The sequence below is a fragment of the Lolium perenne genome, chromosome 7 (genome assembly GCF_019359855.2).
Source record: "Lolium perenne isolate Kyuss_39 chromosome 7, Kyuss_2.0, whole genome shotgun sequence".
In the NCBI taxonomy this organism is placed as follows: domain Eukaryota; kingdom Viridiplantae; phylum Streptophyta; class Magnoliopsida; order Poales; family Poaceae; genus Lolium; species Lolium perenne.
The window spans coordinates 166,362,267-166,373,851 of record NC_067250.2 but is presented as its reverse complement, the minus strand read 5'-3'; positions in this window follow the sequence as shown (position 1 = coordinate 166,373,851).

Sequence of the window (11,585 nt, the reverse complement as noted above, 5' to 3'; positions counted from 1 at the left end):
GAGGGTTTGATTTTGACGTGACTAAAACTGAGCAAATCTTCGACCTCTTACTCAAGGAGAAGCAGTTGAAGTTACCCGAAGGCCTCAAAATCCCCACGGTACAGGAGCTGAACGGAAAGCCATACTGCAAATGGCATAACTCGTTCTCCCATACCACCAACGACTGCAGGGTGTGGCGTCAGCAGATCCAAATGGCAATAGAACAAGGACGTCTGATTTTTAACCAGTACGCCATGAAGGTCGACACCCACCCCTTCCCCGCCGTTAACATGGTGGAGTGCACTTACCTTGAAGGTTGCCAGCCAGGATTCTCGTTCAACATCAACATGGTAGGACCTGGACACCACTCTGGCAAGGATGGAGACGAGGGCAGCTGCTCTCATAGCAAGGACACAGAGGAGGCCGCTCCACGCGATCGGCTCCGTCACGATGGCAAGCGCTACATCAGAGAGGGAGAAGTGAAGAATGTAAGATATCAGCGACCTCTCTCCGATCACCTCCTCAACAAGTACGTGAGTCAATATAGCCAACGCCGACGATCCAACGACGATGATGATAGAGACCGTCTGGCTAGGGACGCCAGGAGACATCGTCGGCATGATCGCGACGAGGAGGAGTACGAGCACCGTGCCAAGGAAAAATCGAGGGAGCAAGACGACGAGGATAGACACTGGGACTGCCCCTTCTTCAGACACTGCTGGGATTCAGGAATGAGCCGATTGCCTACAATCGGCAACTGCCCAGAATGTAGACAGAAGAGGAAGGATGCAGCTAACGTGTCCGTGTTCAAACGTCTAGGGCCTCTCCCACCTCGAAGCAAGCACGCTGAGTCCCCTCGGGTGGAAGATCTCGAGGATTTGGAAAACGATGAAGAAGAAGAAGAAGACAGGTACCACCGGCCAAGGTGGTGCCCTGATGGACTCAGCCGTTCCCAGAAGCGTAGGGTTCAGTGACTGCGTGGCTTGGAGGAAGCCGAAAGGTTGTACCTGCACACGCTAAGTAAGGCGCGGCCCGACCTGGCCGCTAAAATTCAATGAACCCTGGATGAAGAGGGTCGACCACAAAAAATGGAGTGGCGCCCCAAGCAAAGGAAAGCCGATGATGAAACATCGGCTGGCACAAACATGGTGCTCATCCTGCCGACGGAGTTTAGTACTCCAGGTTTAGACGAGGTACCAAATTTGGATGACTGTGAGCGCATCGACGTGACAAAGGACGGGGTTAGGCTGGTCCTATCCACCGACCTGACCGTGTAGTAAGAACAAACCGATGAGCAAACGTGGCGAGGCCGATCCTTGGGATCGGCCCCAAAGATTTATGAAGGAACATTACAAAACCTTCATTGAGCGATTCATATGGAGGCCGATTCCAGTAATCGGCCAAAATTATCCTCACCGCATGTTCTGCTTGTGTTCAACATCGATCTACTGGGCAGCGGTTTTACGTCGGCTGATGAGTTAGGAAAAATCAACATTGGTCCTACCGGAGCCGACGTGCAAATACAGTGCCTTGGCTAACTACAGAGCCAATATCTGCAGTTACCTGACAGATTCGGCTCGGGGGGCACCTAATCAGATGAACATGTGCAGATGAACATGTGTGCAGTGAGATGTTGGGGGCCGATAGAAAAATCGGCCAGTAAAAAAAAATCAGCATCACGATATACAGCCGATGCAAGGACATCGACTTTAGAGCTAAAGAAACAAAGCCGATGCATAGCCATCGACTCTAGTACAATTACACAAGATCTACCGGCTATGTGCTCAAGACGCGGATTTTCGCCAAGATGGTCTTCAGTTCAGCTTCAAGGCCTTCTGTTTCCTTGAAGGGAATAAATAATGGGAGCATCCTCAGCTGCAATGAGCCGATTGTGGTGCCCGAACCTCCTCTTCGAGGACTTCCAACCTCTTGCGCCAGTTCAGCAGTAACATCAGTTTTGGCATGCAAGGCAGCCTCTTTCTCATTAAGCTGTTGGTGTTTCATCTACAACATCGGCTTTCAGCGGAAGAAAGCTGATCGATGGGGGCAAGTTTGGCTGACTCTTCATGGTGGCTGTCTCAGATTACCAGATTACCTGAGTTCAAAGCCCTTTGTTTGATCGGTGCATCCTCACCGCTATTCTCGCCTTGACTGAGGCTCGGGGGGCAACTGGCCTGGTAGATGCTCTGTTTTTAGAAGCCAATTGGAGTGTCGTCGGCTGACCCTGCATCATAACCTTCTTCGAAAGTGGTGAGTTGTTGCAGTAGAAGACTACTAGAGCTGCTGAGAAGGAAGCTGCCATCATTTACAGAGTCAGAACCGTCTCGGTTGCTGCGAAAAGATAGAGCAAGGCGCTATGTTCGGACAGTAAGGGGCAGTTAAGGATCACCTTCAGGCTGGGAACCATAGCGTGGGCTCTGGATGGTGCCGCCCATGGATTCATTGCAGTTGCGAACCTGCGCAATTGACATTTGAGGTTCGTATGGCCGTGGGTTGGATCTGTCCAAATGGCGTTTTGGGGAATTGGGTTTTGCCCTTGCGGACAGGCCACAGATTACCATTGGGATAAACAATAGAGTTGGCTCTGCTCGTGTTTTCATGACAAGGACCGGTGCGCTGCCATCGGCTCGTAATTTGTTGACTTATTTTAGCAATCGGTAAATTTGGTGAAAGGACAGAATCAGCTGAAAAGTCCTTCTTCATAATAAGAGGGATTTTTACAAAAGAAGAGCCGATTGCTCAAGAAGGGGGAAAACAAAAGAAGAGCCGATTGCTCAGGGGCTACTAGTCCTACTCTACTAGTCCTCGCTGGCCTCGTCGTCGGCGTCGCTGCCGTCGGCGCTGCTTCCGGAGAGTTCCTCGTCGCTGCTACCCCAGCCCTCGGCCGGAGCCTCTTCTTCCTCGTCATCATCATCGTCCTCGCTGTCCGCCCAAGCGCGGAATCGCTTTGCCGGCGGATGTTCAGCGGAGGAGGAGGAATCATCCTCCTCCTTTTCCTCTTCTTCCTCTACTTCTTCTTCTTCCTCCTTCCCGTCGGAGGAGGTGGGTTTCACCCAGGGATGGAGGTCGTCTTCGCTTTCGCTTATCAGCTCCCCTTCGATGAGGAACTTGAGGTCGTCTTCCCCATCGGTCAGAGGCAGGTCGCCATCTGACCCGACGAGTGCTTCGGGTGGGCCGTCTGGCACATGATCAAAGTTCCACTCCGGCTCGCTTGAGGAGGAAGACTGAAGGGAGAGGCCGGAGGAGACGGAGGAAGAGGAAGACATTGCTACAGGGAAAGAGGGTTTTTCGGTGCCGATAGCTAGAACAGAGGAAGGGGATGAAAAGGGCTAATCAATCGGCACAGTTAAATAAGGAGGAGCCTAGTGGAGATTTAATGCCATTGCAGTTTCCGAGGAAGTGATGCTAAAGCTATCAAATTTTGCAGAGAAGTTGAGAAGACAGGGCATCATGATGAAGGATACTGCGACGGTTCTGCTCTGCCACGACATGACCCGACAAAGAAAAGCAGAGTGATTTTGGAATTATCAATTCCAAAACCAGGGGGGCATGTGTTATCACCAGAATTTGACCGAGTCAGAGGTGGGCCGCGATCAAGATGGACTTGAAGAATATACATGGAAGAATATACGTGAATCGGCCTTATATGCAAAGTTTGGGCTAGTTTGCCCGTGTATCTGTAATATAGTTGATTACGTGTCGGTTAGTTAGAGTTTGGCTCGTGCACGGTTGGGATTATTCCCACGCTAGAAAGTCTACGGACTATAAATATGTATCTAGGGTTTATGAAATAAACAACAATCACGTTCACCACAAACCAATCTAGGTGCATCGCCAACTCCCTTGTCTCGAGGGTTTCTTCCGGGTAAGCATCATGCTGCCTAGATCGCATCTTGCGATCTAGGCAGTACAAGTTTATTCGTTGTTCATGCGTTGCTCGTACTGAAGCCTTTTTGATGGCGAGCAACGTTGTTATCTTAGATGTGTTAGGGTTAGCATTGTTCTTCGTATCATATGCTATCGTCGTGCAACCCTTAGACATCTAGCCGCCCTTACACCTATCTTAGGTGTAGGGGCGGCACCCCGCTTGATCATTATTTAGTAGATCCGATCCGTTATGGTTGCTCCTTGTTCTTCAAGGATTAGTTTAATATCTGCATAGTTAGGCCTTACAAAGGGTTGGAGGATCCAGCGGCGCGTAGGGTGTAGTTTGCTAGCCCTAGACAGGATGTTCCGGGGATCAACCTAGTGTTGGTTTTTAGGCCCTGTCTAGGATCGGCTTACGATCACCGTGCGCGGCCGCGAGGCCCAATCACGAGTAGGACGTTCCGATTATGCGGTGAAAACCCTAAATCGTCGTAGATCGTTTTAGCTTTATCTTGACCAAGCAGGACCACCATATATTCATACACCTCATGCGAATCATGGGTGGATCGGCTCCTTGAGCCGATTCACAGGATAACCTGAGAGCCGATCGAGGCTCGTATTTAATGTTTACGTGTATGCCATGCAGGAAACTAAGCGAGGCATCTCCATCACCTTCCTGACCAGGTATAGGTCAGGTGGCACGCCCTTACACCAGCATCGGACGTGCGTGCCGGAGTCTTTGCGGGCCGTCGCTCGGAGGGACCAGGGCCAGCCGCAGCCCTAAGTTGCTCCCGGCTCTCCTGTGTTGCCCGTCGTTGCTCGCCGGTGGGTTTCTGACCGCAACACTTATCGAAGATACTACGATACACCCCCTATACTTGTGGGTCATCAAGACTATTTTCTGGCGCCGTTGCCGGGGAGTGAAGCGCTATTGGTAAGTGGAATTGGTAAGGGAAATTTCTACTGTTTGTGCTGATTTTATTTCTGCCTGCTGCTATAACTCATTATGGAGAGATCTTCTCTTGAGTGTTTATTTGGGAAATCTACTACTACTGCAAAGGTAGTGGATGAGACGCCAGGTAAGGAAGAATTACCATACAAAATACCTATGAAAATTATTGAACGTGTAGTGGGTAAATCAAGTATATTGTGGGATGGAACTGTCCACCCTGGAGATCATTTACTGTTCTTACATGAATTATGCGGTTTATTCAAGTGTGCAGGTATTGCTATGGATGAAGTGAGGAAGAAACTATACTCTGTATCGCTGTCTGGTAAAGCGACGCATTGGTATAAATTACTGGATAATGGGGATTCTCTTGAATGGAATGATATTGTGCCCCGGTTTTATTCTAAGTTCTATCCTCCAAGTGAGATTCACAAAGATCGGAATCGCATATATAATTTTTGGCCTCATGAAGGAGAGAGTATTGCCCAAGCTTGGGGGAGATTGAAGTCTTTAATGCTCAAATGCCCCATTCATGAGCTTCCTGGTAATATTATTATTGACAATTTCTATGCAAGACTTTCTTTTCAAGACAAGACCTTGCTGGATACTTCTTGTTCTGGATCATTTACACGCAACAAGGAAGAGTTTAAAAGGGACCTTCTTAATCGGATCCAAGAAAATACTGAAGGTTGGGAGAACGACAAGGATAGAGAATCAGGTATAATTTATGATTATAAATGCATTGAAGCTTTTATGGATACTGATAAATTTCGTAATATGAGTGCTACTTATGGTCTTGATTCTCAAGTTGCTGCAAATCTTTATAAAGCTTTTGCTTCTCATTATGAATTGCCTAAGAAGAACTTTGATAAGTATCATGAACCGTATAAAGATAAAATTGATTCATCTATAAATAAATGTGTTGTAGTTGAAACTGTTGATCATGTTATTCCTGAAGCTTATATTGAAAAAACTCCTTTCCCTGCTAAAATGAAGGAGTACTCTGTTATAAATAGTGCGGTTCATAAAAGTGAAAAGAAACCTATAGAACCTGAAGAACAAATAAAACTTGAACCTGCTGTCGCAATTATTAAAGATCTTGTGACTGAAAATGTAGAAGATGGCCATATTATTTTCTGTGAAGATGCTTCTAATATTGTTTCGCATCCTAATAAGTCTAGGAAAGCTAGTGTTCCTATGCTATCTGTTAGAATTGGTGATCATTGTTATTATGGATTATGTGATATTGGTGCAAGTATTAGTGCTATTCCTTATGAGCTTTACACGGAGATTATGCACGAAATTGGCTCTTGTGAACTTGAAGATATTGATGTGGTTATTCGGCTGGCTAATAGAGAAACTATCTCTCCAATTGGTATTATTCGAGATGTGGAAGTTCTATGTGGTAAGATTAAATATCCTGCTGACTTTTTGGTACTTGGTTCTGTTGCTATTAAATATTGTCCTATCATTTTTGGTAGACCTTTTCTGAATACATGTGGAGCTATTATAGATTGCAAGAAAGAGAAAATTTTGACTAAATTTGCTGGTGAATCTTATGAGTTTAACTTCTCTAAATTTACCAAAACTCCTTATAAAATTGATTCGCCTAATAGTGATTTTAAAGTTGAACAGTGTGCATCTATTGCTCTTGCTCCTAGTAATCCTTTGCAGCAACATTTGGAGAATAGTGAGAGTGAAGTTTTTAGGGAAGAAAGAGATGAGCTTGATGAAATTTTCCTTCGTCAACCTATTCTTAAACATGATTTACCGGTAGAAGATCTAGGTACAACACCACCACCAAAGGAAGATCCTGTCTTTGATTTAAAACCATTGCCTGATAATCTTAAATATGCTCATATTGATGATAAGAAAATATATCATGTTATTATTAGTTCTAAGCTTTCAGAGTTTGAAGAAGAAAGGTTATTGGAAATACTGAAGAAACACCGAGGTGCTATTGGCTACACTCTTGATGACTTGAAGGGGATTTCTCCCTCTATTTGCCAACACGCCATTAATATGGAAGATGATGCAAAGCCTGTTGTTGAACCTCAGCGTCGTCTAATTCCTAAGATGAAGGATGTGGTAAGAAATGAGGTATTAAGACTCCTTGAAGCTGGTATTATATATCCTATTGCTGATAGTAGATGGGTTAGTCCTGTGCATTGTGTTCCTAAGAAAGGAGGAATGACTGTTGTGCCTAATGATAATGATGAGCTCATACCTCAAAGAGTAGTTGTAGGTTATAGAATGTGCATTGATTATCGAAAAGTTAATAAGGTTACTAAGAAAGATCTTTACCCTTTACCATTTATTGATCAAATGTTAGAAAGGCTATCTAAAAATACTCATTTTTGCTTTCTTGATGGTTATTCTGGGTTTTCACAAATTGCTGTTAAAACTAAAGATCAAGAGAAAACCACTTTCACTTGTCCCTATGGAACTTATGCTTATAGGCGTATGCCTTTTGGTTTATGTAATGCTCCTGCTACTTTTCAAAGATGCATGTCTGCTATTTTTCATGGCTTTTGTGAGAGTATTGTAGAGGTATTCATGGATGATTTTTCTGTCTATGGGAATTCTTTTGATAGTTGCTTGCGAAACCTTGATAAAGTTTTGCAGAGATGTGAAGAAACTAACCTTGTTCTTAATTGGGAGAAATGCCACTTTATGGTTAATGAAGGAATTGTATTGGGACATAAAATTTCTGAGAGAGGTATTGAAGTTGATAGAGCTAAAGTTGAAGCAATTGAGAAGATGCCCTATCCCAGGGATGTTAAAGGTATTCGTAGTGTTGTTGGTCATGCTGGGTTTTATAGGAGGTTTATTAAAGACTTCTCTAAGATTTCAAAGCCTCTTACTAATCTTCTTCAAAAAGACGTACCTTTTGTTTTTGATGATGATTGTAAGGAAGCTTTTGAAACTCTAAAGAAAGCCTTAACAACTGCCCCTATAGTTGAACCTCCTGATTGGAATTTGCCTTTTGAAATTATGTGTGATGCTAGTGATTTTGCTGTAGGCGCTGTTCTTGGACAGCGAGTAGATAAAAAACTGAATGTTATTCATTATACTAGTAAAACTCTTGATGCTGCTCAAAGAAATTATGCTACTACTGAAAAAGAATTGTTAGCTGTAGTCTTTGCTTGTGATAAATTTAGATCATATATTGTTGATTCAAAAGTTACGATTCATACTGATCATGCTGCAATTAGATACCTTATGACAAAGAAAGATGCTAAGCCAAGGCTTATTAGATGGGTACTTCTTTTGCAAGAATTGGATTTACATATTGTAGATAGGAAAGGTGCTGATAATCCTGTTGCTGATAATTTGTCTAGATTGGAAAATATTGCTTATGATCATGTTCCTGTTAATGATAGTTTTCCAAATGAACAATTGGCTGTAATAAAGGTGATATCGCGAGATAGCCCTTGGTATGCTGATTATGCTAACTTTATTGTTTCCAAGTACTTGCCTCCAACCTTTTCAGCTCAGCAGAGGAGGAAATTCTTTTATGACTTGAGGCATTATTTTTGGGATGACCCACACTTATATAAAGAAGGAGTGGATGGTATTCTGCGAAGGTGTGTTCCCGAATATGAACAACAAGAAATATTGAGTAAATGTCATGGTAGTGCTTATGGAGGACATCACGCCGGAGATAGAACCGCGCAAAAGGTTCTGCAATCAGGTTTTTATTGGCCAACTCTCTTCAAAGATGCAAGGAAGTTTATTTTATCTTGTGATGAATGTCAAAGGGTTGGTAATATCTCCAGACGCAATGAAATGCCTATGAATTATACTCTTGTTATTGAACCGTTTGATTGTTGGGGATTTGACTTCATGGGACCTTTTCCCTCTTCAGAAGGTAACACTCATATACTTGTTGCTGTTGATTATGTTACTAAATGGGTGGAAGCCATACCTACAAAAAGTGCTGATGGTGAGACCTCTTTAAGAATGCTTTTAGATATTATTTTTCCTAGATTTGGAGTTCCTAGATATATTATGACAGATGGAGGTTCTCATTTTATTCATGGTGGTTTTAGAAAAACTCTTGCTAAATATGGTATTAATCATAGAATTGCTTCTGCTTATCATCCTCAAACTAGTGGGCAAGTAGAATTATCAAATAGAGAGATTAAATCTATCTTGCAAAAGACTGTCAATAAAACTAGAAAGAACTGGGCTATTAAATTGAAGGATGCACTATGGGCTTATAGAACTGCTTATAAAAACCCCATGGGAATGTCACCTTATAAAATGGTTTATGGAAAAGCTTGTCATTTACCTTTAGAACTAGAGCACAAAGCTTATTGGGCTGTTAGAGAACTAAACAAAGATCCTAAACTAGCCGGTGATAAGAGGTTGTTGCAATTAAGTTCTCTAGATGAATGGAGAAGTCAAGCATATGAAAATGCTAAACTCTTTAAAGAGAAAGTTAAGAAATGGCATGATAGAAGGATTATCAAAAGAGAGTTTAATATTGGGGATAAAGTCCTATTGTATCGGTCTCATCTCAGATTCTTTGCAGGGAAATTACTCTCGAAATGGGAAGGACCATATGTCATTGATGAGGTTTATCGGTCAGGAGCAATTAAAATTAGTTCTCTCCAAGGCAATGCCACGCAAGTGGTGAATGGACAAAGACTCAAGCATTATATCTCAGGTGATTCTTATAATGTAGATGTTGATGTTATTCGAGTGGAAACACCGGAGGCTTTCATCAAAGGTCAAATTAGCAGTCCGCCAGAACTCGACTTTGAATAGGTAACAGTACAGGTAATAAAAAGTTCGCGATTTACTTTCCGAACATTGTTTTTGCTGTTTTTGGAAAATATAAAAAATTACGAGATCGAAACGGAGTGGAGGAAGCGCACGAGGGCGTGCCCCCATAGGCCGGCGCGGGCCCCAGCCTGGCCGCGCCGCCCTATGAGGACACCGCCTCGTTGTCCCTCTCCGACTCTTGTTCGACCTGGTACTTTCCTTCTGTCGTAAAAATTACTGCTATATAATCCCCCGGACCCCTGGAGGTCCGTATATCGTTTTCTCGACGTGTTTTGTTTCGAGCTGATTCTGCCAGGATCTATTTTTGATCTAGAAGCACCATGGTCTCCAACAACAAAGACAAGGAGCCTATGGAGGAAGATATTCAAGGTTTCGAGCTGAAAGAAGAATTCAAAGAGGAAGTGGAGGAGACGTCATCAATAAAAAGGAAGCGGCAAACTATGAGGATTAAGCCAATATTGGTGGGATCGGTTAACACTGGACGTTCTTTTTCTCATAACTTGCAGGGACCTCTACCGCCTGCTCTTAGCCTCGACTCTTTCCCTTGTGTGGAAGAGGCACTACGGGTTATCGATGAGTTTTGTGATCAATACCGTGCGCTGAGAAGGGAAGTGGAGATTCTTCTTGAGGAGAACAACCGACTTCGCAGAATGCTGGAGTATTACTCAATTCCTACCACAAGGCTGCCACCGCCACTTTCAGATAACAATGAATCTCTTCGAGCCTTAGTGCAGAATTGCCAAATTGAGAAGCTGAAGCTGAAGGATATCCTTAAGGATCGCAGGAGCGGACCATCACCATCACCACCGAAGGAGTAATTCATCATCGGTATTGGCATCCCCTTGGTTTGTTCCAAGCTTGGGGGAGTGCCGCGGTATCACATCATCACTATCTTTTACTTTTTATTATCAAGTAGTGTCATATCATGAGTAGGGAAGTTATCATATAAGATGGGTTGCAGTGTGGAAGTATCTCTCCTTTAGTTTGTCTATGTATCCCTTGGGGTGAGTTATCGTTATGAAATATTAATGAGAAGTCTTATCATTTACATATTGCACACCTTATTTTAGTTTGCAATTTCTATTATATGATTGATCTTGATTTTAGTATTGGTACCACTTTGGGAGCATTGAGTAAATCTATTTGGTTTTGGCAAACTTAGCATTGGTCAATAGCAACAACACCTTGAGGTTTAAGTAGAAAAGAGAAATACATATAGTTGTTTCATTGTCTTCCTTTCTTGTTAGCTCATAGCTTATTATTTTGAAGTTAAAATTGTTTGTGCTTGCAAGAAAGATGCATGATTATGTCTATCACATGTATATTCGTTTGTTTCCCTCAACTCTTATGCTTGCTAATTAACCTTGCTAGCCAAAGACCTGTACTGAGAGGGAATGCTTCTCGTGCATCCAAACCTTTAAACCAAAACCCATGCCATGTGTGTCCACTATGACTACCTATTATGTGGTATTTCCTGCCACTCCAAGTAAATACTTCATGTGCTACCTTTAAACAATTCAAAACTTTATTACTCCTTATTTGTGTCAATGTTCTATAGCTCATGAGGAAGTATGTGGTGTTTATCTTTCAATCTTGTTGGGCAACTTTCACCAATGGACTAGTGGCTTCATCCACTTATCCAATAACTTTGCAAAAAGAGCTGGCAATGGGATTCCCAGTCCCAAACTAATTAACCAAAATAGACACTCCTCCATGGTATGTGATTGTTGGCCGGCACCCGAAGGATTCGGTTAGCCATGGCTTGAGAAAGCAAAGGTGGGGAGGAGTGTCATTTAAAATAAAACTAAAATAAAAAGACACTCCTTCATGGTATGAGATTGTTGGCAGGCACCCGAGGATTCGGTTAGCCATGGTTTGTGAAAGCAAAGGTTGGAAGGTGTGTCAACCAAAAATAAAACTTTATGGGAGCCGCTCTTTGAGAGTTTGTCTGGCAAGGGGGTTAGAGTACCCGCTACCAATCGTTGACAACAACAAACAC